Below are 23,446 nucleotides of genomic sequence, written 5' to 3' on the forward strand. Positions count from 1 at the left end.
ATTTATACTCTGTCGTATGGTGGAGTCAAGTGTAAATTAAGTATTCTTCACACTTTGTCCAGGGTGGCAAGGCCAGGTCCAGCTGTTATTCATGTTGACCTGTAACTCATGACATGTCATTCCTGGGCCGACTGAGGACATTTGGCTCTGCAGAAATGCAGGTACATACCATAGGAGATAATAAATTGGTCCATATAACCTTTCCGTGAGCTCCTGATTGCTGGGTTTATAAGAGTGGGTGGGCTGCACAGCAGCAATGTCTGACATTCTCTTGAGCCTAAAAGCGACACTGAGAGCGTATTGTCCTGTTTCCAACAATTAAGTCATAACTCATATTGCAGAAAAAACATCTTCACTTACAAAGAAAGTAAAGTAAAGTAAAGTGAGGGGTTTTGTAGTTCCACTGCAAGCGAGATGCTGGAGAGGATTGCCTTGATAGTCCAACCTGCTCCAGTCTCCCTCTTTGTATACCTTCACAGATGAGAATGAACCTGCCACCAGTTGAAATGGTTTAGTGAGCAGAACACTGATCGATACTGTCATTATCCTGAAGCAATTCTTAATTCTATTTAGCCCTGAGCCTTGTATTGATTAAGTAGAAATGCCACAACTACTTCTTTCATGGTAAAAAAAAAAGAAAAAGAACGGATCTTGGACCCAGCCCAGTATGTGGGGACTGTATACTGTATGTATACAGTCATGTAGCCTATACATGCTAATCCTTTGGACGTAAACAATAGATTGTTTATAGAGTGCTACCTGAGCATTTCGTGAGATGAATCAGTCATAAGCCAGAAATGCTAATGATCGATACCCTCGGGTTCTGCAAAGGCATTAGAGTGTGACTTTCATCAGGTGTTTCAGTCATAAACAAGTAATATTTATGACTGATACCTCAGCCAGTGTTTCATCAAGGCGTGCACAGAAACAGTCTGCTCTCTTTCATATCCTGTTTTTAGAGATGAGAAATATTGATATTACTTGTGGAGTGCTATCAGCATGAAACAGAACCTTTCAGCAGAGCAGTTGTCACAACACCTGTAGCTAAGTTCCTGATTGCATTTATTTGTTTTCAAATGATCTGTTGTGTTGCTGTTTCACTGACAGAGAGAACCTAATGAGAGAAAATTCCCTAAGTGAATGAAGTCTGTTTCTCTCTCTGACTCTCTCTCTCCCTCTATTTCTTTTCTCTGTCTGTCTGTCTGTCTGTCTGTCTGTCTGTCTGTCTGTCTCTCTCACACACACACACACACACACACACACACACACACACACACTCTCTCTCTCTCTCTCTCTGCAGGGAGCAAGGCCACCTGCCAGGGACTATAGACTGTGGCCTATGACAGTGGTTGATAGAACAGGACATGTGTAGCCTCAGGTGACTCAAACTGCAAAACTAACACCATGCTTCACTGCACCAAGACCCCAGTGTAAAAGGTAGGTAGTTAAGTGTGTCGTGTGTGTGTGTGTGTGTGCGTGCGTGCGTGCGTGCGTGCGCGTGTGCGACATGCATGCATGCGTGCGTGTGTGCGTGCGTGTGTTTACATTGATTGTGCCATTAACCCATTCACACACACATTCATACACCGATGGCGGAGGAAACCATGCAAGGCACCAACCTGCTCATCGGGAGCAATTAGGGGTTCAGCGTCTTGCTCAAGGACACTTCGACACTAACTCTAGGGGAGTGCCCCAGCCCGGGATCGAACTGGGAACCTTGCGGTTTTCCAGTTCACTCTACCCGGCCACTCTACCCCTGAGCCACTGCCGCCCTAGATCCATTAGATGAGCACTAAAGTACTTCACTGTACGTGTAAACACAGTAATTAAATCAGAATCAGAATCAGAATCACAAAATAAAGAGCACAAAATTTATTAATTTAGTCTCCCTAACCAAAAAACTATAATAAAAAAAAATACATTATTGTTAGTATTATTATCAATAATAATAATAATAATAATAATAATAATAATAATAATAATAATAATAATAATAATAATAATAGTAATAATAATAATAATTCCCTAATCCCTAAAACCTAAGTGTCTTCTAAGTGTCAAGTGTCTTCCACTGCCAGTATAGGCAAGATCTAGCCTTGGATCAAGACTGATCGATTTAAATATTTGATCGATAAAATACATCTATGATAGTCTTGATCCAAGGCTAGGCAAGATCCTGACCTATGTTGATAACTTTTTTCTACCACAATGGAAATATTCTTTTTCATATTTAATATTATTACAGTGTATGCCAGGGGTCTTCAACAGGGGGTCCTCAGAGTTACTACAGGGGCCGCCAAATATTTGTGTGATAGGATTCTTTTTTACATTAACCACTTGAACCCTAGCATCCCTATTCTGAGGGGAACATTAGGCGAAAATACCAGATCTACAAGCTCACAACGCCTCACAGCTGTTTTCAGCTTTTTTTTGTGGGGGGGTTTGGTTAACTGTCACATTATTATTAAACACACATTAACATGAATCCAATTTTATACAATATGTGGTGGGGGTCCCTGCTTCATCTCTCTCTCAGCTAAGGGGGGTCCTTGGCCTGAAAAACGTTGAAGACCCCTAGTGTACATGTACTAATGTGACAGTGTGACAGATATCCCTTGTGACAACGTTACATTTCTCACACGCTCATTGGCTACATCTGCGGAGATGAACTGGAACATCACGAGCCGTACCACTTTGCCTGAAATGGGGGGTTTAGGGCAAAGTAGTCACTTGGAAACGTTTATTTCACCATAAATAGGAAACAATAGTTCATAAAACAAAGTGAAAACCGCGTAGGATTGTTTTGATAATTTGCACTCTTGCACAAAACCACTGAAAATGCGATCTATGAAAACTACGCTCGTTAGGTGTCTCCCCCGCGGCCGCCAAGTTGGTTGGTATCGGCTAAAAAAAACATGGCCGCAGAGAAACAGTTATGAAGATCGACCGATTAACACGATATCTGCAACGAAATGAGCCCGTGTGCGACCTAAAGACGAGCTCTCCAAGCTACCGGGCGTACAGGTGAGAACCGCTTTACAAGTTCGTCGATATGCTGCATTTGTCCTTTATGAAAATACGAGACAAAATGGGGCTCGTTTGCAGTGTTGTCACCCAGTTAGTAATAAGGAAGGAACTGTGTCTGGAGGCTCGTCGGCCTGTGTTTACTGTATGAGCACCGGGCACCATTAGCGCAAATAACTATTTATTGCGCTTACATAGTACATACAACCAACGTGCACGACGTGCACGTTGGTTGTATGTACTATGTAACCGCAATAAACCGTAGATTTAGTAAGTGTCAACGCATGTATATCGCGTTATGTCAAAATGCAGTATCCTGCAGGAATACGAGAACGCTCGCCCCAAAACACGCTCGCCCCCCCGGGCCAAATCTGGCGACCTCGGAAAAGGTCGCCACCATGGTATTCCTTACGTAGCCTCAGTGAAACTATGCCAAAAATGTACTTTATTCCTAAACGTAACTTCAGTAAACTATGCCCAAAACTAACTTCATTTCCTAAGCGTAACCTCAGTGAAATTATGCCAAAAATGTACTTTATTCCTAAACGTAACTTCAGTAAACTATGCCTAAAACTAACTTTATTTCCTAAACGTAACCTCAGTGAAACTATGCCTAAACCTAAACTTTATTCCTAAAAGTAACCTCAGTGGAATTATGTCTAAAAACTAACTTTATTTCTAAACGTAACCTCAGTGAAATTATGCCTAAACCTAAACTTTATTCCTAAAAGTAACCTCAGTGAAACTATGCCTAAAACTAACCTTATTCCTAAAAGTAACATCAGTGAAATTATGTCTAAAACTAACTTTATACTTAAACGTAACCTCAGTGAAACTATGCCTAAACCTAACCTTATTCCTAACCTTAACCTCAGTAAAACTAATATAAGAGTATAAGATTCTCATCATGATTTGTGTGCATGGGGTTCTCATCTTAAACAACGTTATGCTTAATGAGGGTTTCCAGTTTAGTAGACCTTGTATTGTGAATTTGTACTTCCATGTACTGTTATGTACTGTCATGTACTATTCTCATGTCTTTCTAAATAAACTACATCAATCAATCAAAGAACCGCTGGTGGCGACCATGCAAAAAAATGGGGGCGACTGTGTTTTGGGGCGAGTTTTCCGGTTACCCCTTGGAGCTATGCATTGCAAAGCTTGAAATACGTCATCATCCATCACACTAGGATTTCCCCGCAGTGAAGTGCTTCATTCCATACATACTGCCAGTGTTTTTATGTAATATGCTTTAATAATACGTGCAAACTACAAACAGTTCATGCATTGAGCACTTTTGTTCACTTTTGTCACTTTGTTCTAAAAATAGATGACTTTGGACATTATCTGCGTAGCTTTTTTCCACAAATCTTTATTTATAACAATCATGACATACAACACAACACAACACAACACAACACAAACAAATAAGTTATTAATACATCAATGGAACAACATCAGAGACAGATTTACTAATGGAAAACATTAAAGAGTGAACATAAAAGGACAGTTCTCGCAGCTTTCTTATTTTTGGAGTCATAAATTGTTTTAATGTACTGCTTGGCAGTTGGCACATTATCTGTGTTGCACCTGTGCAGGTGTGGTATTATGCTCATAGGCACTAGACAAGTGTTGCCGGATTTTGCCAGAGAAATAGGTGTCCAGGTCTACGAAAACAAGCCCAAAAGGATGTTACCACTTGAACCCATCGACCATTGGAAAATAGCTGAACTACAAGCTCACAAAGTGACACGTTTTGAGCTTGTAGATTTGCTATTTTCAGAACTATAAATATTTGGAATATCTTTGAAACATTTTAACACAAAGCTTGTATGGGAGGTTCCTGGCACATTATTTTCAGATGGGGGTCTGTAGCCTGGGGGTCCTTGACATGAAATTGTTTGAGAACCACTGGTTTAAACGACATTAGTCAGCAAGCCCAAATAAGCAAATGCACTTTAGAAACGAGCCCATAACCAATATTTACAAGCGACTTTACAGAAAAACAAGTTACTTACTTAATAATAAGCAGACATGGCAACACAGGTCATAGAGGGCAAGTTATCAAGTATTGACTTGATTGATCTAACATTTGTCTTATTTGACACATTGTATATAGTCCGTCATTTATATAAACTGACTGACAGTCAGTTTATGTAAATGACCACAATGCAGATATCACCAGTATTCTCATGAATGTGATCTGATTTAGCTGTTTAGAATGCTTAGTTATCTGAGGCTTTACTATGAGCCATGACTAATATTGTGCTATAATAACTCAAAAGGCTTTAGTGTTACTCTAAAAGTATTGCAATTTCTGAACTTTAACTGGGGTTGAGCCTTTTATTCTTGGATGCAATGCCTCCTTGATTGATGTATACAGTATGTGAGCTTTCTCCAAATCAGATGGCACTATTAGTTTGGTGATCATGAGCATGGAGAGACCACATTCTCCTATCTCATACTACTAAACATTTACTTGTGCTTATCACTCCAGTCAACCACAGCATCCCTGCTCATTATGTTACTGCTGTCATTGAGATGCTGTTCAGACTGTGCTGCCATGGTATATGGTAGAGAGAATCAGGAAGACACACTAGTGTTTGTACTTGTGGTCTAATTACATGCATTTTTCAGAACTTGAACACTTATTCAATTAATTGCCACCTCTGAATTATGAACTACTGCAAATTCCAATCCAAATGCAGATTTGGAAACATTGCAGTTGTGCGATTCAATTGTTAGTATACTAGTATTGCAGTTTTGTTCAGCCCTATTTGTTGCAAAACATTTTCATTCACCAATATTTCAGAGCAGTACTTTTGTGAATCTGCAGTAGAGGACTGTGTAGTCATTTCTTCTTTATTCACCAACATTTGAAAGGTGTGAGTTCAGATTAACTGCACCTTGGCTTTTAAAGATGAGCGCTCTGACCAATCACAACAGTTCCTCTTCCACCCATAAAGTAATTGAACAATGTTTCCCAAACATTGGATCGTGACCCTTTTTGGATTGTGGACCTGTTTTTACGGGGTCACAAGTAAATATCCAGTTTAATTTATTTTCCTACAATTATTTTATTTATTTCCATTCCCCCCCCCTCACATTTAAAACAAGATTTGAGGTGTTTTCCATTTCCTTGGAGATAAAAAATAAGGATGGTCAAATTATAATTTGCAAAGTGCCTTTTGATCAGTGCTCCTACTGGACTGACCAATGTGATAAATATGAAATGAACTTAGCCCGGGGAACATCTCCCAGCCTTTAATCTTACACAGGAGAGCCTTGTCTAACAGTGTAACAGCCTGAAGAGCCTTCACCTCATAAAAAAAAAAAAGAAGCTTTCCCTCTGCTTTCTAAAATTCTTTTGTTGTATGTTAATGTGTCCTTGTGCTCAACTTGCTAAACCAAATTCCTTGTATGCACAAAATGCACTTGGCCAATAAAATCATTCTTATTGTGTAAGGGTTTGGCAGTGGATAAATGTGATTGTCTAAAGTTCAGATAGGTGCAGTCGGAAAGTGAGGAAGAAAATTCCCCTCCAGCCCGAGCCATCTCAGAGAATCTGAGAAAGTCTTTCTGTGGTTGCGGAGTGCGCTTGGTTTCCCCTTTCCAGACTCTACAATTTATTGCTATCTGGAGCAACCCAGCTTTTGACACTTTTGAGAAGTTGCAAAGGTCGAAAAGAAAGGAACACATTAGTTTGACTAATAATTGGACAAAAGGTAGAGTTTGATGAGAAGCTACTGTATAATGCCATGTACTGTGTAGTGTTCTATGATGGTTGGTGGTGCAGTGTGTTAGCTTAAACGGTTTGTGTGGAGGTCTATTAAGTTGCTGAGTTTTACTGCTGTTGATGCAGCTGAAATGGCACTTAATCAATATTTTTCAGCCAGGGTTCAGCTTCCAGTGAGTATATTGCTTGCAGTCTAAAAGCGCTGTTCCTCTGAACTTTTTGCCTGTTAGTTTAATTCCAACTGACCGATGTGCAGGCTTGCAGCATATCTGGAAGGTGTATCATAAAGATTTTTGACTGTACTAAAAATGCTGATGTGGTGTTTTGCTTCTTTCTTTTTAGTTTTTTACTTAGTTTTTTTACGTTTTTGACTCTAATTGTGAAGGACTTTGTAATCAGTTTCGTGAAACGCGCTCTACAGATTAAGTTCAATCGGCCCATTGAGGTATTTTTAGTTGCAAGCTGAATATGAGTTTTAGGTTCATTGCCATGAAATGTTTTAATTAAAACTAATTTGATCAAAGTAAGTAGATTTGACAAAGTCAGTATAATTCATTTTTGCCCAATAACAAACGGATGCTGGCTAGTGTTACATTGTTTCTGACAGCAGAAGTAACTTGCATATCGTCGCTGTCAGGCAGAAACCTTGTATGTTCACAATAGTTATTTTTCAGGAAATGCAAAAACAGTTGTGTGTTCAGTGGATCAAATGTAGTTATTATTTAGTCACAACTTAAGCTCTTGTTAAACTTTTATAAAAACCACTGACAGACTTAACCGATTTCACTTGAACAATCTTTCAAAATTAGAAGATCTACACATGGCAAATAGTTGATAGTTGTTTTGTTTGGTTGTTTGTTTATTGGTTGTTCATTGTTTTGATATAAAGTGTCCTTGGGTTCATGAAAGGCGCTATTATAAATAAGTTCAAGCTATTATTATTATTACACGCTCTCAATACGTTGTGATGCGACACATTGTGAACATGTAGATTGGCAATTTTTGAATTCATTTATGTGTGGAAAAAAGTTAGAAATATGGAAATACAAATACAAGCTTTCTGCCCAACAGCAGCGAACAATATAATTTATAATACAGAGGCAAGTTGTAAATACTAGCACGTTATAAATGTTTACATAATAATACACTGATTATTTGTTCACAAAAATGTAATGTAATTTTCTGTCCATTGATTACCCAATTAGCCGAATGGTTTCACTCCTGTTTGTCAGAGTACACAGTAAAATCCCACTGTTAATTTAACCCTGAACACTACTACCAAGTACTCGGGAGTTAAATGATCACAAAGAAACTGTCCGTTGTCACTTTGTAGGTTCATATTGCTAGCTTCCATTGAAAATGACTTGTAGCCTGATGCGTTGTTGCCAGTTTCCACTAGTGTGAACACAGCATCAGACCCAGAGTCAATGACTTAACTCCACATAGAAGACTAGATTTGTCTCTGATGGAGCGCGAGCTTGTGGCACACACTTGAAACTGTGCCGGTTACTTTGATCAAACTCAAGGCAACGTCATGTGCGTTGATTATTAACCCAGCGTTTGGTTTCACGGGAGTGTATTTAACATTGGAAGCTTAATAAGAAGAACTCGGGGACGTAAACCAGGCATTTAATGTAAACACATGCCATTTGTAAGACTCGGGGAGTTTACATTGGCCGGCAAGCAACTCCAATGTGGTTTCACATGTGGCTGTATGAGGAGAGCGGAAGGGGGCAGAGGAAGCTTGGATGCTTGCTTAACATTTCCGCTCAATCATAGCCCAAGATCATATCCCCCTGTCAAGATCATATCCCCCCGTCACACACGCCACACATTCTTATATGTAGACGCCACACGTTGCCCTACTCCAGTCCCAATCCCATTCTTTAGCATTTTGCTTTGGGAAATGATAGCCTAAACCAGGGGGTCCCGGACGTTTTCAGCTCGAGACCCAGAAGAGGAATTTGGCTGGGACTGAAGGACCCAAAATTACAAAAATACATGAAGAATGAATCACTTTACTAGTTACTGTACTTGCGATCCATAAAAACGGGTCCTATGTTTGGGAAATACTGGCCTAAGCTATTGATAATGGCAAAAGAAGACATGGGGCAGACCAGCTGTAGCTCTGATGATATCGTTAACCGTGTGGTTTTGCATGAACTGGTTTGCATGGTGGAAATGGTGCGACCGAGCATATAATGATATGCACTATGTAGGCTACCAATTAAATTCCCTAAGTGAAATATTGCTCCAAGGTGTAGCCTACTTAGACCTAATATAGGCCATGCAAGCATTATACAACAAGATCAAAATGCAATTCACCACTCCAGTACCTTTAAGCATCTGGGCTCAGTTCAGTGATGAATGAGTGAACAGTAGTGCTCATGTTGTTTTGTCTTGGGATGGAATAATGACAAACTGATGAGGAATTGGTCCATATACTGTATGTTGTTACTTTATGTATTGTATATCCATTATTATTATTTTATGTTTTTGCTCAGTTGATGAAAAATGTCAAGGTTGACACTTTGGCTTGACGTTGTAATTTCTTGAACAAAGAAAGCCTTCCAGATGAATCGCAAGCAGCAGTTATTTAGTGCTGCAGAAGAGAGTAGAAAGGAGAAGAACAAGGAAAGTGCATCTAAAGTCTGAATAATGAATGCAGACCATATTGTGGATGGAAAGGGGATGTGGTTGTGTAATAGTCTGCCGAACATTTCCCTGCTAAATTGTTGGTCTGGCTAGACGTCTTGTTTCCAAGAAAAGTTGATGAAAATTACATACGTCTAATGACTAACTTTTAGGGAATCTGCAGTCTGTGGAAGCTAAGGTATATTATTATATTAAGACTGGTACAGACGTTATTATAGTTCTTGGCAATGTTTAATTTCTAGCAAACCCATTTTGGTCACCTTGCGATCGGTACAAATGTGTCACTGTGTAGTAACATCCTCTGGTACCACAGCTAAAGTCTTAATCTGTTGATGGGAGCAGATACAGGGAGGAGATACAGAACAGACACACTGTTGTGTCTGACTGACAGTGTGACTGAGATATTGTTGTCCTAGTCCTAGTGTTCTTTGTCTGGTCCTGTGTTTTTCTTTTCTCTTTCTCCGGACTGCGCCCTGGGTCAGTGTAATGTAACTGGATTGCGCACTACATATACAGAACCTATGAACCTTCTCTAGCTGTTCTATTATTTGCGTTTACCCACTTAGTTATTATAGGCTTTAAATTACCGATGATTATTTATCAAAAATATCATTGTGTAAATATTTTGTGAAAGCAGTAAGCACCAATAGACATCCCCAAAGTATTGTCTCGATGTGGAGGACGTATTTGGTCAAAAATATTTGTGATATTTGATTTTGTCCATATCACATATCAGCCCTAGTAACGGGCTAGTGAACGTCATAACAGAGCTGTAATTATACACATCTCATATTCCAGTTTTATTCTTTAAAAAGTCAAGTCGGGCTGCCTTGGAAACAGTCGGTGCCCAATATAGCTCAACAGGAAGTGCTGTAGTGTTCTGTTATGGAGAAGTAGGGTGGTGATCAGGATGGTAACCGTGTCCACAAAGCTTGGCATTGGATGCTGCAACGTGGAAGCCAAGCAGGGCTATATAGGCTTAGTTTACATTAAAATATGACATAATCTTTATATACTGTATAGGCCGAATGAATAATTAACATGACCGGAGAAGATTTAACTTGACTTGACAGAAGGGTTAACCACATGAACCCTAGCATCCCTATTCTGGGCGTATCATAATAATAGGCAAACGTTCTGCACAAATGGATGAAGATAAGCTAAAAAAAAGGAGCAAGTCCACAAAGATTCTGTGAGAACAGCTGATCTACAAGCTCACAGCGCGTTGGAGATTAGAGCCCCGAACCGATATATCGGTATCGGCTATTATGCAACCAATGTGTTCCCGAATATGTAACCACTGTCAAATGGCGTCCCTGTTTTGGGCATGTCATGGGTGAAAATTTCAAATAGCAGATCTACATGCTCACTGTGAGCTATTTTTGAAGAATATTCAATAGGGATTCAGTGTTTGAATTAAATTAATTCTAGTTAAATGTTCAAATGTCTCAAATAGAAACTTTAATCAAGTTTTTCAAATTGATTAAAGTTTTTGGACAAAACATCGGTAATTGGTGGTCCTGGACTCTCCAAAATCGTCATACTCTCAACTACGATCAGCTATTTCCGTTACTTACACAACAAAGTATATAGGGTTTAAGTGATTAAGCCAATGACTCGATTATTATCTCTCAGTATTTGGAAAAATAGAGCTTGCCATGTGCTTGTTTCTGCTGCTGCCTGAGACAGGCTGATGTTGTGAATTTGAAACCCAAGCCCACGCCTTGTCATTCCTCTGCGGTGCCTCCCACCACAGGAGTGGGTGCGGCACGTGCATGAAAGAGACGGCAGAGAGACACTCACTTTCACCCTCTGTCATTTGGCCTTTTTGTGAACACCATCTACCAACACGCACACCTCCCTCCCCCTTCCCACCCCACCTTTGTGCTGATGCCTCTCCCTTCACCCACTCACCGTCTCCACCTCGCGCTCCCTCCCTCCCATCAGTCTGTGTGCTTCTCCCTGACAAGCACGTTTTGTGTGCAAGTGTGTCTTCCCTTGCTGAATCTCTCTCCTCATCCCACAGCTATGATTTAGGCGTCAGGGTTGCTCTCACAAAACTCCACAGCCCTGGATTAGGTTACCCTGCCATTACTCACTCGTTCCCCCTTGCGAGGGTGCTCCGTGTCAGGCATAAGCGGAGCTTGACTGCCTGGCCCTGCTGCAGTGCCTCCCCTGGCCTGTGGACGGGCGCCGTTCAACCACAGACGCCCCTGGTCTGTGGAGGAGCTCCAGCCATGGCACAGCCTCCCAGAACATAACACAGTCGAGTGAACAGGAGCCTTGCAGCTGTACTCCTTTGCTCCGCTCCAGAGTGGGATGCATCGCAAACTCCTGAGTGTTGATTAACTCAAGAGCGTGTACAAATGGACCCGTAACTCCTCTCGGAGTTAAATTAACTGAACCGGAGGCAGACCTGTCCTACAGGCCTATTCGATAGTCTCCAGCCTATGAGTGGAAAACAAAACACATCTTCAATCTCTCACGGAGTTACAGCTTGTCGTTAGATCATTGTTTTTTTCTTTTTTTGTTTGTGTACATGGCCCTGGTTGATGGGCAAGTCACTCAGAAATATGGCTCAGCGAGGGCTGTTAGTTGGCACATTGGCTGTGGACCGCACAATGGGCCCGGCCCCTCGCAAATCAGCTGGTGATTTGTGGACCTCATCGTTTTATGGTTATGTAATGTCGGCTCCCCTGACGAGTAAAACGTCTTGTTAAACCCCAGCGCCACCCTATTCCCATAAAAGTGAGTGATGCAGGCAGCAGAAGAGGGCCCAGGCAGCCACCCTGTTAAGGATGGCTTCCCCGCTATATACTGTACACTTGTGTGTGTGTGTGTGTGTGTGTCCTGGGACAGTGTGTGTAGTAGTGGTGGTCTAGTGGGCCAGGCCAAAGCATGACGCAGCAGGAATTTCACCGGCAGGGCTTTATCGCTTGATTAATGGAGGCTGAGTGAAACTCTTAAATCTGCTGAAGAATGGTGGGATCCTGTAGGTCTAATATATGGATGCTAACGAGATGGAGAGCGATGGAGAGTGCTCTCTCTCTCTCTCTGTGTGTGTGTGTGTGTGTGTGTGTGTGTTCTTGTGTTGGTGCCCAGTGCCCACTGCCCATGCCTTCTCATAGTGTGTTAAGTTTTATGGCAGTTGCATCTCTGCTTGGATCCACTCCTACAAAGCCTTTTTCATCGGCTCCCTTTAAGTAACGAGCCCTTTTCTGCTTATCGCCACGCTTTCAGCTCTCTTGTGATTTATTTATCCATGACATATGGTCGTCCTATACCTTGTGTTGTGCAGTAGGATATCGCGGCCACAGTCGTTAGTAAACGGAGCCCGGTCTGATGATCCTTTTGTAATTGAAAGCGAAGCAGCCGCGTGGGCCAGTAGCTTGTACGCCACTCATCTCTCCAGTTGTTTTACAGTAATGAGACATCTGGGGCCGGGGAAGCGGAGTCGATTGTCGAGGAAGAAACGTTTCACGAGCCTGAGGGTCTTTAGGCCTGTCACAGACAAGACAAAACAGACTAAAACCACTGAGCTGACTGCTTGTTGTTTATTCACCCTTTGGCACTGTTCCATTTGCCACTCTAATGTTTCATTAGATTTATTTCATGGGGACACTGATTACGTTTGGAGAATTTAGGACAATATTAAGGCTAGATAGAATTTTTTTTTCCTTTTTTGCCCTGAAAAGAAAGCCTGCTCCAAATCTTTTCTATGTCCCATATCTTACCCCCAAGAGCTTTTTTTCCCTTCATATCCATCTGATTAAACTCTACGTCACTGTGACTCAGAAGCAGAGTCTGTCCAGTATTCGATGTTTGAAACAGAACTGATGCCAATTCTGATTTTAGATTGACAAATATTTACTAACATGCCCGGTATGCATTTTATTTTACATCTTACGACCTGGGATGAGGAGTGCTTTCCTGTGTAGATTATGCCAATACATCTGCTGACATTTCTTTTTCTTTTCTTCTTAGTTAAATGAATCGCCGTTCCTTGGACTGTGCTCACAGCAGATACACAAAATAGTGTGGAGATGACACGGCAAGAGAACTTACTCACTCAAGACATGCTAACTAAGTTTGAAACGCAGATGTTTTGTTTATTAATATTTACATGCCAAGGAACGGACCGGTCTCTTCTTGGCCAATACGTCATGCTTTCTTGTGTCTAAGAGTGTCGTCACTTAGAAGCTATTTGACCGTTTTTATGTAAGTACCACTTGGGGGGCCAAACTCTGTGCTACCAACTCCTATTGGCTGGGGTGGCACCTGTCTAATTAGTTATTATGCAATTAGTTCATGCACTTTATGTGTCTCCTCCCCTCCTTTCTTTTATATTCTTTATTTGTTTTATTATTACCTCTCTTAACTGCACATTGGTGTGCATGTGCAATTAAGAATTTCACCCACATTACTTGTAATGTGATCTGATGATAAAGATTGGTTCTGATTCTGTCAGCAGGGGGATGTTGGAACGGGAGGAGTAGGACGGAGGCTCTTTGTCCTCACGGTGGGGGCTCCTCACTGGCAGGTGAGCCAGAAGGGTACAACAGCAGTGGAAGTACAGAAATGTGTGTGGGGGGGGGACTAATTGGCTCAACTCAATTAATAACGGAAAAAAGGGTAAAAATAATTAGGTACACTAAATAAATGACACGAGACAGTATGAAATGGGCAGTTCAGAGACAGTTTGAATGGGCACACATTAAATCTAACAAATGTATAAAACAAACTTTAATACAGCCTTCGTTCACATGTCAAAGATTTTTGTGTGTGGAAAAATAACTGTTTTAAAGGCCTTTTAGCTTGTTATACAACTACCTAAATAAATAGGCTTCTGCAGTTGATGAATGTCATCTTATTTGCCGATGGCAGTGCCAGTCAACCATGCGAATATGGTACATTACCGATGTACGGCCGACATATCGATGCATCCCTTTAAAAAAAGGGGGGGGGGCGGAGACGACTTCAAAACCATTGAGAGGGGGGGGACAAGAGGGTCTCGTCCGTCAGGGTGGTATGTGCTATTGCTCATGTTTTGTGTACAGTGCTGTGAAAAAGTGACTACGCCACAATCCCTTGAAGGCATTTGTTTTTTCCATCATAGTTTTAGACTTATGGGTACCGTTTTCAGGGGGTGTGTACATGTGATTGATGAAAGAGTGAGCCTTGGGATGGCCATGGTGTCTGGAGAGTTGACCTGGGTCTCTTCATTCCCAGAGAATTATTTTTTCCACTTCACTCAAAGTAGGAGTCAAGCCACCAGTGCAGCGACGGAGAACGCCCTCCCCTGCTAGCTTGGCAGCTTCCCACGAGCAGACATGGCAGGTGGGATGCCTTTAGCTGGAATACCTTGTGCTCAGGTATTCGAATGCAATGAATTCTGGGATAGATGTCTGGCTTGAGATTAGTGAGACATTATTAAATCTGAATGAGTATTCCTTTTTTTTTGTTAGACTAATGAAGGAACATGGATTGTTAGATCAATTTGACTCAAATTAAATACAATCTTATCAAAATCTTCATAATTGTACGGTTCAAAGCAAATGTTGGAGGTTCACCATTATTCATTTGTTGCGTAACTTACTATATCAATGCAAAGTATATTTTCCAATGACTAACTTTGAGAAGATAAAGTGTGAAAATCCTCACTTCTCAGAATGTGAGGTTTCAGAAACACAATTCAAGACAATAAACTATAGTTCCAAAACGACGTTTTGATCAATCAAAACATACACATTTTTTTAGTTGTGAGGATCCTTTACTTAAAATATCTATATTTCAATTATCCTACTAGTTCCTGCACTCGGTCACATGTGGTACTTAGCCTCCCGTGTTGCTGTCTCATCCTGTCTTCTTGCTCATGTCTTCCTTCAGCCCAGAGGAAGGCTGACCTGGCAGTGCCTTAAGGCCAGTCTGCAGCAACATCCCAGTTAGAGTTTTGACACGCTAAGCCCAGAACAGCCCACCAGAGGCCTCTGAATAACTGCTTTTCACAACCAGAAAAGCACCTCAGATGCTTGAGGAGGATTTGTCTTTATAGTTATGAATTGGTTTTCCCTTGTCTCATAGCTTGGCGTTAAACAAACACTCAAAACAAGGTCAGTTGGTAGAATACATTTATCTGTGTGTGTGTGTGTATATGTTTTTCTCGGTATGATGAAATAAGTACTATAGTTGTCTCTTGCTCTCTCTCTCTCTGGCTCTCTCTCTCTCTCACACACACACACACACACACACACACACACACACACACACACACACACACACACACACACACACACACACACACACACACACACACACACATATGCACACACACGCGCCCACACCACACCACCATTAATTCATCTTTGATCCCTCCGAGGAAAGAATACCCTCACACTTTTGGGAAGGTATGAATCCGACTGACTAACCTTGGCATAGATACTTGCGAGGCTTAAGTTTAACGCCGGCGTCCTGCTGTAATCCATTATTTGGTAGGTTTTCAGAGCTAGCGATAGCGAGGTTCAGCATGTACCTGTCAGTACTAAATGATTGCTCATTTCCTGCTGGGGGAGTGGAGTGTTGTAATGGCAAACAGCTGCTTTCGGCCGGACCCTACCTTCTTCGTCTGTTTTGCTGTTCTCTCAAGCGAAGTCCCCCACCTTCCCCCGCCCCCCCACACACACACACACACACCTCATGTCGTTCCAAGTCCAGCACATTCCTGTATGCAGTATTACTATACAGTGTAAAGCTTATTTGGTCATGTGCTACCTGCTGCTTTATGAGCCGATATCCCAATACGTGCATAAGTTACTCCGCTCGTCTTACCTCGATGTCAGTGCTGTGCAATTGTCTAGAGTCTCTTGTCCCCGAAATGTATGTTTTGTAATGTTGTTGCAATTATTATGTCCATGTGTATGTTATTGTTAGTCCTACATTAATTATCGTTTACCTTAACCCATTAAGACCTGAGGCGATTCTTTAAAAAAAATCTAAATCCTAACAGTTTTTTGAAAAAAATATTTTAAAAAAAAATCACGATTTTTCAAAAATAGCAGATCTACAAGCTCGTAGCGCGGCACCGAGTGCCGCGCTATGAGCTTGTATATCTGCTATTTTTGAATAGCCAAAGACATCTAAAGTGACACAGATGCGTTCCAGGTATTAATGGGTTAAGTTGACGGTCACATTCCTTGGATGCACATCACACACGGCGGTAATGTGCGTTCTGATTGATGTCCTCACTCACCTTGATGATGCCTCTGTGACACATTGGTCTCTGCAGGCCCCCATTAGCAGGAAAATAGAGCATCTATCTTTTATGATTAACGCCGTATTAAGGTTTTGTCGGTGAACTAACGGGAGACTGCGAGTGTTCTCGGGGTGTTTGTTCGCTGACGGATGAACTTAGCATCCGCTCAGAGCGCGCAACCGCCGCTCCCATGCGTGTCGTCGGGCGCATGACAATCTGTTTTATTCTTCAGTTACTTTCTTCTTTGATTAGCTAAATGCTCCATCGATCCGCCAAGTTGAAGCGGCGCAAGCCGGGCCCAGCCATATTTATCACATGTTCGAGAGAGAGCGGCACGCAGGATGTTGCCTCTCCTACGGGCCTGTCCCACTTTCATCGAAAAACGATAAACATAAATCTGTGGAATGTGTCCCTGTAATGTAAGTCTGTGTGTGTGTGTGGCTGGGGGGTGGGTGGAGGGCCAGTAAGGCTGATCAGGTCTGCTTTCCCTAGGTAGTGGAATTAGAGAGCTATGGCTCTGTACGGTTTGCTGACATTTGAGGAAAAAAAGCCCACCTTCAGCAAAGGCAGACTTGCAAATCAGTGTCACAAGTGCAGGCTTGGTGTTTTTTCCTTTTTAAAGAGGGGAGGGGAGTATGTGAAAGCTTCTTAGGGCCTCCTCAGCAACGCGGAAAGGGACCCGGGGTAGGACAAGCCGCCTCCCTGCCGAATAACAGCTAATTAACAAAGTAATTAAGATGGGAATCTCGGCTCAGAGACGGATTTCTAAATTGTCTATATATTCCAATCAGACTTCAAAAGCAAATCCCTTCCATTCATGAAAGGAGGAGGGTGAATTAAATCGTTCAAAGCCTTTCCTTCCCATTATCCTGCCGCGTGTCACACAAGGGACATCTGTTGAAAAGAGCATGACAATGTTACAGCCAGTGAAGGCCCTTCACCGCTCCCATCACAAGAGACTGTTCATAATGCATTCGCTATACATATTTCAGCTCGGGCAAGTTTATTTCAATAAATAATGTCACCCCAAGGACATGCTTCGATTCAACTGTAAGCCGAACCATATTGTTATCTCATTCCTCATGTGGCGAATGATAGATTAACAAATATTTTATAAACAGTCCATTGAGCGTGTCCGTAGCTTTATCACCACTACGCACTGCCAAAATAACCTCTCCTCATGATGGATGTGTTTTTCTGTTTTACTCCTGTGCTGCCGGCTCAGTTATACAGGCATAACATAACACTCTCGGGTTCTCATCAGGGAATTTCATTTTGTGGGTATATATTGACAATGTAGAGAATTATGCACCTGGTCCAATCCCGCTGTCTGATTCCGGCTGGCGGTTGGGCTTTTCGCTGTTGTCCGTGATGTTGAGTTTGTCAGTGGTCCATGATCCCTTTCCTGAACCTCTTGTAGTCGGTTATTTCATCTTACTTGGCCTGGTTGTACATTGTACTCATGGGTCATGTAAACATCTTGGTCAGTGCAGTGGTTGGGAGTCCTCAGAATAGACACTCCATCTGCCAGTTCATTTGTCTTCGTGTTGCAGTCTCTGTTGAAATCATCAAGCTCAACGAGCATTCGTCATGGTTTTAACTGGTATTCCTCTTCTGTGTGTGTGTGTGTGTGTGTGTGTGTGTGTGTGTGTGTGTGTGTGTGTGTGTGTGTGTGTTTAACCCTTGTGCCCAGTCTCGTCACGTGACAGCAGTAGGAATAGGGTCCCTTGCAGTATTGGGACTTACTGGTGATAAGTGTTTCGCTGCCCAGTGTACAAAGCAAACCTCTGTTTCCTGAGCTGTCTTGTGCAATTTGTGTCGAGCTCAGCGCAGTGCCAGAACATTTCTCTCCACGGTTTCCGAGGCTGTACTTGCAGAAAAGCATGCTGGGTGAAGACGGAGATGGGAAGTCTTACCATAGTTCATGATGAATTACAGGCCACCTTTTCATTTCCCCATTCCGTAATCTTATTCCTCACATACTGAAAAAAGGTTACTTTCATGTGATTCACAATATGCATACATTGTGTAAAAAAAAAAGAAATTTCTGTCACTGTAAATATATTTAGTGCCATACAGCAGTGTCATCTCTCTCTCTTTCTCTCTCTCTCTCTCTCCTATTACATAACTTATTATTTTAATTTGATCAAATACGGTGTATATACTGTATTTATTTATATAGGATAACTTTCCATTTGAGTCCCAGGGCTTTAATGGCGTGTTGCAGGACAAACGCTGATGTAGGTAAAGGTCTGTTCAGTGTTGCCTACTGTCTAATACACGTGCGTGCGCACACGCGCACACACACACACACACACACACACACACACACACACACTCTGACTGTACATATTACCCTCTAAGTGAATATTTTCCTTTCTGCTCTAGTTTACCTATAAATGCCAGCCTTTTGCGCCGCTGTAGAAATAAGTCCCATCACCCCAAATGGCTTCCTCTTCTCTTTCCTCTCAGGCAGGAAGGGGTTACTCTCCATGTTTCCTGTCCTATTCCCAGGGCTCTTGCTACGTTCTGATTGCCTTCTTGATGTTTAACATTCCCAGGCTCCTATAACCTTCTGGCTCGCTCGCAACGTCCAAGAGCCGTCCCAGGTGAACTGGTGGGCGAGCCTCCTGTTTTTTAAGGATAAAATCTCAGTTTTTTCCCCCCTCTTCTCATTCTCATATGAGCTGGGGGACAGGGGGGGGGGGGGCTGAGGTGTGTGTGTGTGTGTGTGTGTGTTGTTTGTAGTGGGTGCATTCTTTTTTTTTCCATTGCATTCCTTAGTGCAAAGGGTCTATGGGAAAGCATGCATTTTCCCAAGTTCCCGACCCATGTTTGGTTTGCAATTGCCTTTCTTGTGAAACTGGGGGGAGAGTGGGGACTTGAGGGTTGATGCAAGCCTTGATTTTAACCCATTAAGACCTGAGGCCGCTTAAAAAAAGATTCTAAATCCCAAAAGTTGTTCGGAATAAAATACAAAAAAAAAAACATTTTCACGATTTTTCAAAAATAGCAGATCTACAAGCTCATAGCGCGGCACTCGGTGCTGCGCTATGAGCTTGTATATCTGCTATTTTTGAATAGCCCAATGAAATCTAAAATGACAGATGCGTTCCTGGTCTTAATGGGTTAAGTGCGAATAAACAACAGGCTGAATTACAGTGTCTAATGGAATTAGATGCGAGTTGAACTTAAATCAATCAATCTCAGTTGTGCATAGAAAGTAGTACTTGAAACAAAGAATGTGTTGTGAAATATGTACTGAATCACGTTTGTCTTTATTTACCCTAGTCTGTTGTCTCCCGTCGATCTCATTCCCACGTTTCGTGAATGCATCTTCGTCGCCCCACACTCCTTCTTTCCCACGCAGAAACCCCACCCCGCTCTCACGAGGCACCTGATCGACGGCCTTGTTATGCTGTTATCTTGTCTAAGCCAATGGAGTTTTCACATCAGTCATAAAACAAACCTGATCCAGATTGAGCAGCACTGGCCTGCGCGGAGGCTGCGGTGTGGATATGACCCAGGAGCAGAGCTGGGCCAAGCCAGGCTATATTTAGTCCAGTGATGCTCGGGCTAATTGCCCTCCCAGGCCTAATCATTTCCAGGCTCTGAGGCTCAGAAACGACTGGAGGGGAAGGCCAAGCCCCCGCTAACCTCATGTTAAAGAGATGTCGACATCCACGGCACACTGTCTGAGAGCTACACAGACAAGACAAGGCAAATTAGCACAGTATGCTCTCTGGCCTATAACCGGCTTGGGTTTAGTATTACAGTCTATACTACTCTACATGTTGTAGATATTGTGTTGGCACAGTTGTCATACTGCAGAATCAGAAATGTAAACAATCACAATCTGCCACTGGAAACAATGGTTTAGTTTAATTTGTCCAACTGTTAGTGCTACAATATATTGTATTCTCCCCAATATGACTGATGTATAACAATAACAATTAGAGAAATTTGATGTAATATTGAAACTGTTCAAATTTAAACAAAGTACGGGGAAATATCAACAAAGTATGGGAAAATATGTCGCCAAAATGATCTTCCCATTGTTGATTCCAGTCTGTTTCCAGTACATACAGCCATACCGTATGACATGTACTGTAGGCACAGAGATTGTGTTGTGTAATTAATTAGTATCGAGACAATCAATGTGTACAGTATGTATATTTTAGTCCTAAAATGTTATGTTGCTCCTATGTTATCCAGCACTGGGTAGTAGCTAATATATACTGTCCTGCACTGTAGCTAATCTACATTGTCCTGCAGTGTAGCTAATATTCATACACTGCACTCCACTGTCTTGCCCTGCAGTTGCCTTACACTGTCCTACACTCACTGTAGCTAGCTTACACAGTCCTGCACTGTAGCTAGCCTACTGTACATTTGTCATGCACTGTCACTAGCCTGCATTGTCCTGCACTCCAGGTAGCCTAGTTTGACAATGTAAGGACAACTTGGACAATAGCTGCTTGAGTGCCCCCGCCCTGCCAACGTAGCTGTAATGTGGTGTTTATACAGAACACTGGTATTTTGTTTAGTTTTTCTATGCTTGTGAATGTGCGAGTAGGCAACTGAGCATGCATGCACATGTGTGGGGAGTTATTGTGTGTGTGAGTGCGTGCGCGTAGGGTTACACGGTTTCCTGTGTGGTTCCTGTCCTCAGGCTTGCCCCGGTGAAGCGGGGGGCACATGATAGCCGGGGGTCAGAGGGTGGGAGCTCTCTACGGTGAGAGGAGAGAAGGGAGGAGCCAGGCAGAACAGTGAGAGGTAGACTGACTGATGCTCTGCCGCAGGAAAAGGGTTTCCTTCCTGACCCGACTCTCATAGGCATGCTGGAAAACTCTGGTCTTTTTCCATCTTTCTCCCTCTTTCTCTCTCACTCTCACACACACACACACACAGGCTGAACCAGGTGAGCGATGACGAAATTGATGTGGGAAGACTTAAACACTTTAATAGGCTGTCGCCTAATAGGTCACTTGCAACATATAGCCGCACTGTAGCCTGGCAGTGATTAGTGGGATTACTCTGCACTAATCTAGGGAGTAAATTAAACCACTTAGTCTACACGGTCCACTATAAGGAATCTACTCACTTTAGTGTTAAATCTATGCGTTAGAATAGGGCCCAATTAGGTCATACTTGAGTGAATCATCTTAAAGAAGTTTTGTAGCCTGAACGTACCTCCTCCAAAAGCCCAACGTAACATCCTTGTCATGTGCTGCGTTGTCGAGATGTGAGCTCAGTCAACGCCAGGAGCACGAGAGAAAGGGAGAGTAAGAACTGTTTGTCAGCTTTTTAAAACCCTGAAATTGATTCTTCTTCTCCGCTCTTTATTCTAATGACAAGCTAATCCCGCTCTCCTGTTTCCCTCTGTTATAAATAGACCCTCTCACCCCCCATCCCCCCCCCCCACACACACACACCACCACTGGGTTCTGCTTGCGAAAATTAGCTCTCCTGATGAGTCTGTGCTCTCAGCAATCAATTTGCCACGCTAAGTCCCTCCAAAAAGGTTACCTGTGGCAACGGAGTTCCGACCACGCAGCCCCGACTACGCCCGCCTCTCCTGCCAATTTCTATTCAGCTAATTAAATAAATGGCCTCGTTTGAAGAGTCAGCTGAATGAAATGTCAAAATATTGATGTTAAATTGTTACGTGATTTCAGGGCATTTGTTATATGGAGAGGCGGATGGGCAGTGGAAAGCGGTGCATAGGGATAAGTGGGCGTGCCTGTCCTGCCGTGGGGATGCTTTTAATGATATTAGTAGAGATCTGATTATTTATGAGGCCGTAAGTTATTCGTGCTCGGCAGCATCCGGCAGCTATCCACCATCACAGCGGGTAAAGTGGTTGGTTCCAACCTGTGATAGCCAGGTAGCTAATAACCCGCTAATAACCCGCTGCCATGTGAGCGTTTGGAAAATCAACTCTTCGCTCCAGACCTCATTACCTGTAGCGCATTGGGTTCTCAAATATCTTCATGTCAAGGACCCCCAAATTGATACGAAATAAGCCGCGGAAAAGATTTGGTCCCAGGGACCCCCATAAGAGACAGGATCTAAGTTGTTATTCTACAACTGTCTATACTGTTAGGTGGCGAGAGTGAAACCTATGATATGAATAATCATTCTTATACAGTACATAGCTGGTGAAATTATATTGGAATTAACCACTTTAAACCTGACATCCCCTATTTTGGGCATGTCGGAGGCAAAACATCACACCCAGTGTGAAGAGAGTGGTGCCTTTGAATTAGTGTAACTGGTTGCATCCTTGTGTTGCAATCAGCTGCAGCTGTTGAGGCCATCCTCAAACATACGGACGGACGGACAGACAGACACACACGGTCAAATGTAGGAGTGGTTGGCACCACTCAAAAGCAGATCTACCACCAGATCCACAAGCTTGTAGATTGTCAATATATTCGCAATTTTTGCGTGGTTAAAATGTTGCTTATTTATTTAGCTGGGGACCCCCTGGAATCCCCTCAAGGACCACTGAGAACCACTGCTTTTGGCTGACCAGGTGCAACAATAAACCTCATTTAATCCTTTGTGTCGGAGACTTCGATGAGGTCCTTTTGGCATTCGCGTGCCATACTTGGGATTAAACCGCATGTTACGTTTTAGCCTGCTACCTTTTGACTTGCCTCTCCTCTTTCAACGTCTCCTTTTTTTACACCGCTGCGGCAATGCTAATGGCATGTTTATTTTAGCCCTCCTCCAGCCACCCTGCAGCTGACCTGCAGGATCGTATCTGAGGTGTGCAG

General features: G+C 42.5%; 1 protein-coding gene across 3 annotated transcripts in view; it reads left to right on the forward strand.

Moving 5' to 3' along the window:
- Window positions 1-1,331: 1,331 nt before the first annotated feature.
- Window positions 1,332-23,446, forward strand: part of znf438 (zinc finger protein 438) — a 65,009-nt gene continuing 42,894 nt past the window's right edge. For 2 of the 3 annotated variants that reach the window (XM_080418410.1, XM_080418412.1), the window contains exon 1: window positions 2,909-3,024. The gene's annotated coding sequence lies outside the window, so the exon portion shown is untranslated. Of the gene's footprint in view, window positions 1,438-2,908; window positions 3,025-23,446 lie in introns of those variants that run through there. The other variant, XM_080418411.1, reaches the window with a different exon arrangement.

Source organism: Gymnoscopelus braueri (assembly GCF_963280865.1).
Source record: "Gymnoscopelus braueri genome assembly, chromosome: 21".
In the NCBI taxonomy this organism is placed as follows: Eukaryota; Metazoa; Chordata; class Actinopteri; order Myctophiformes; family Myctophidae; genus Gymnoscopelus; species Gymnoscopelus braueri.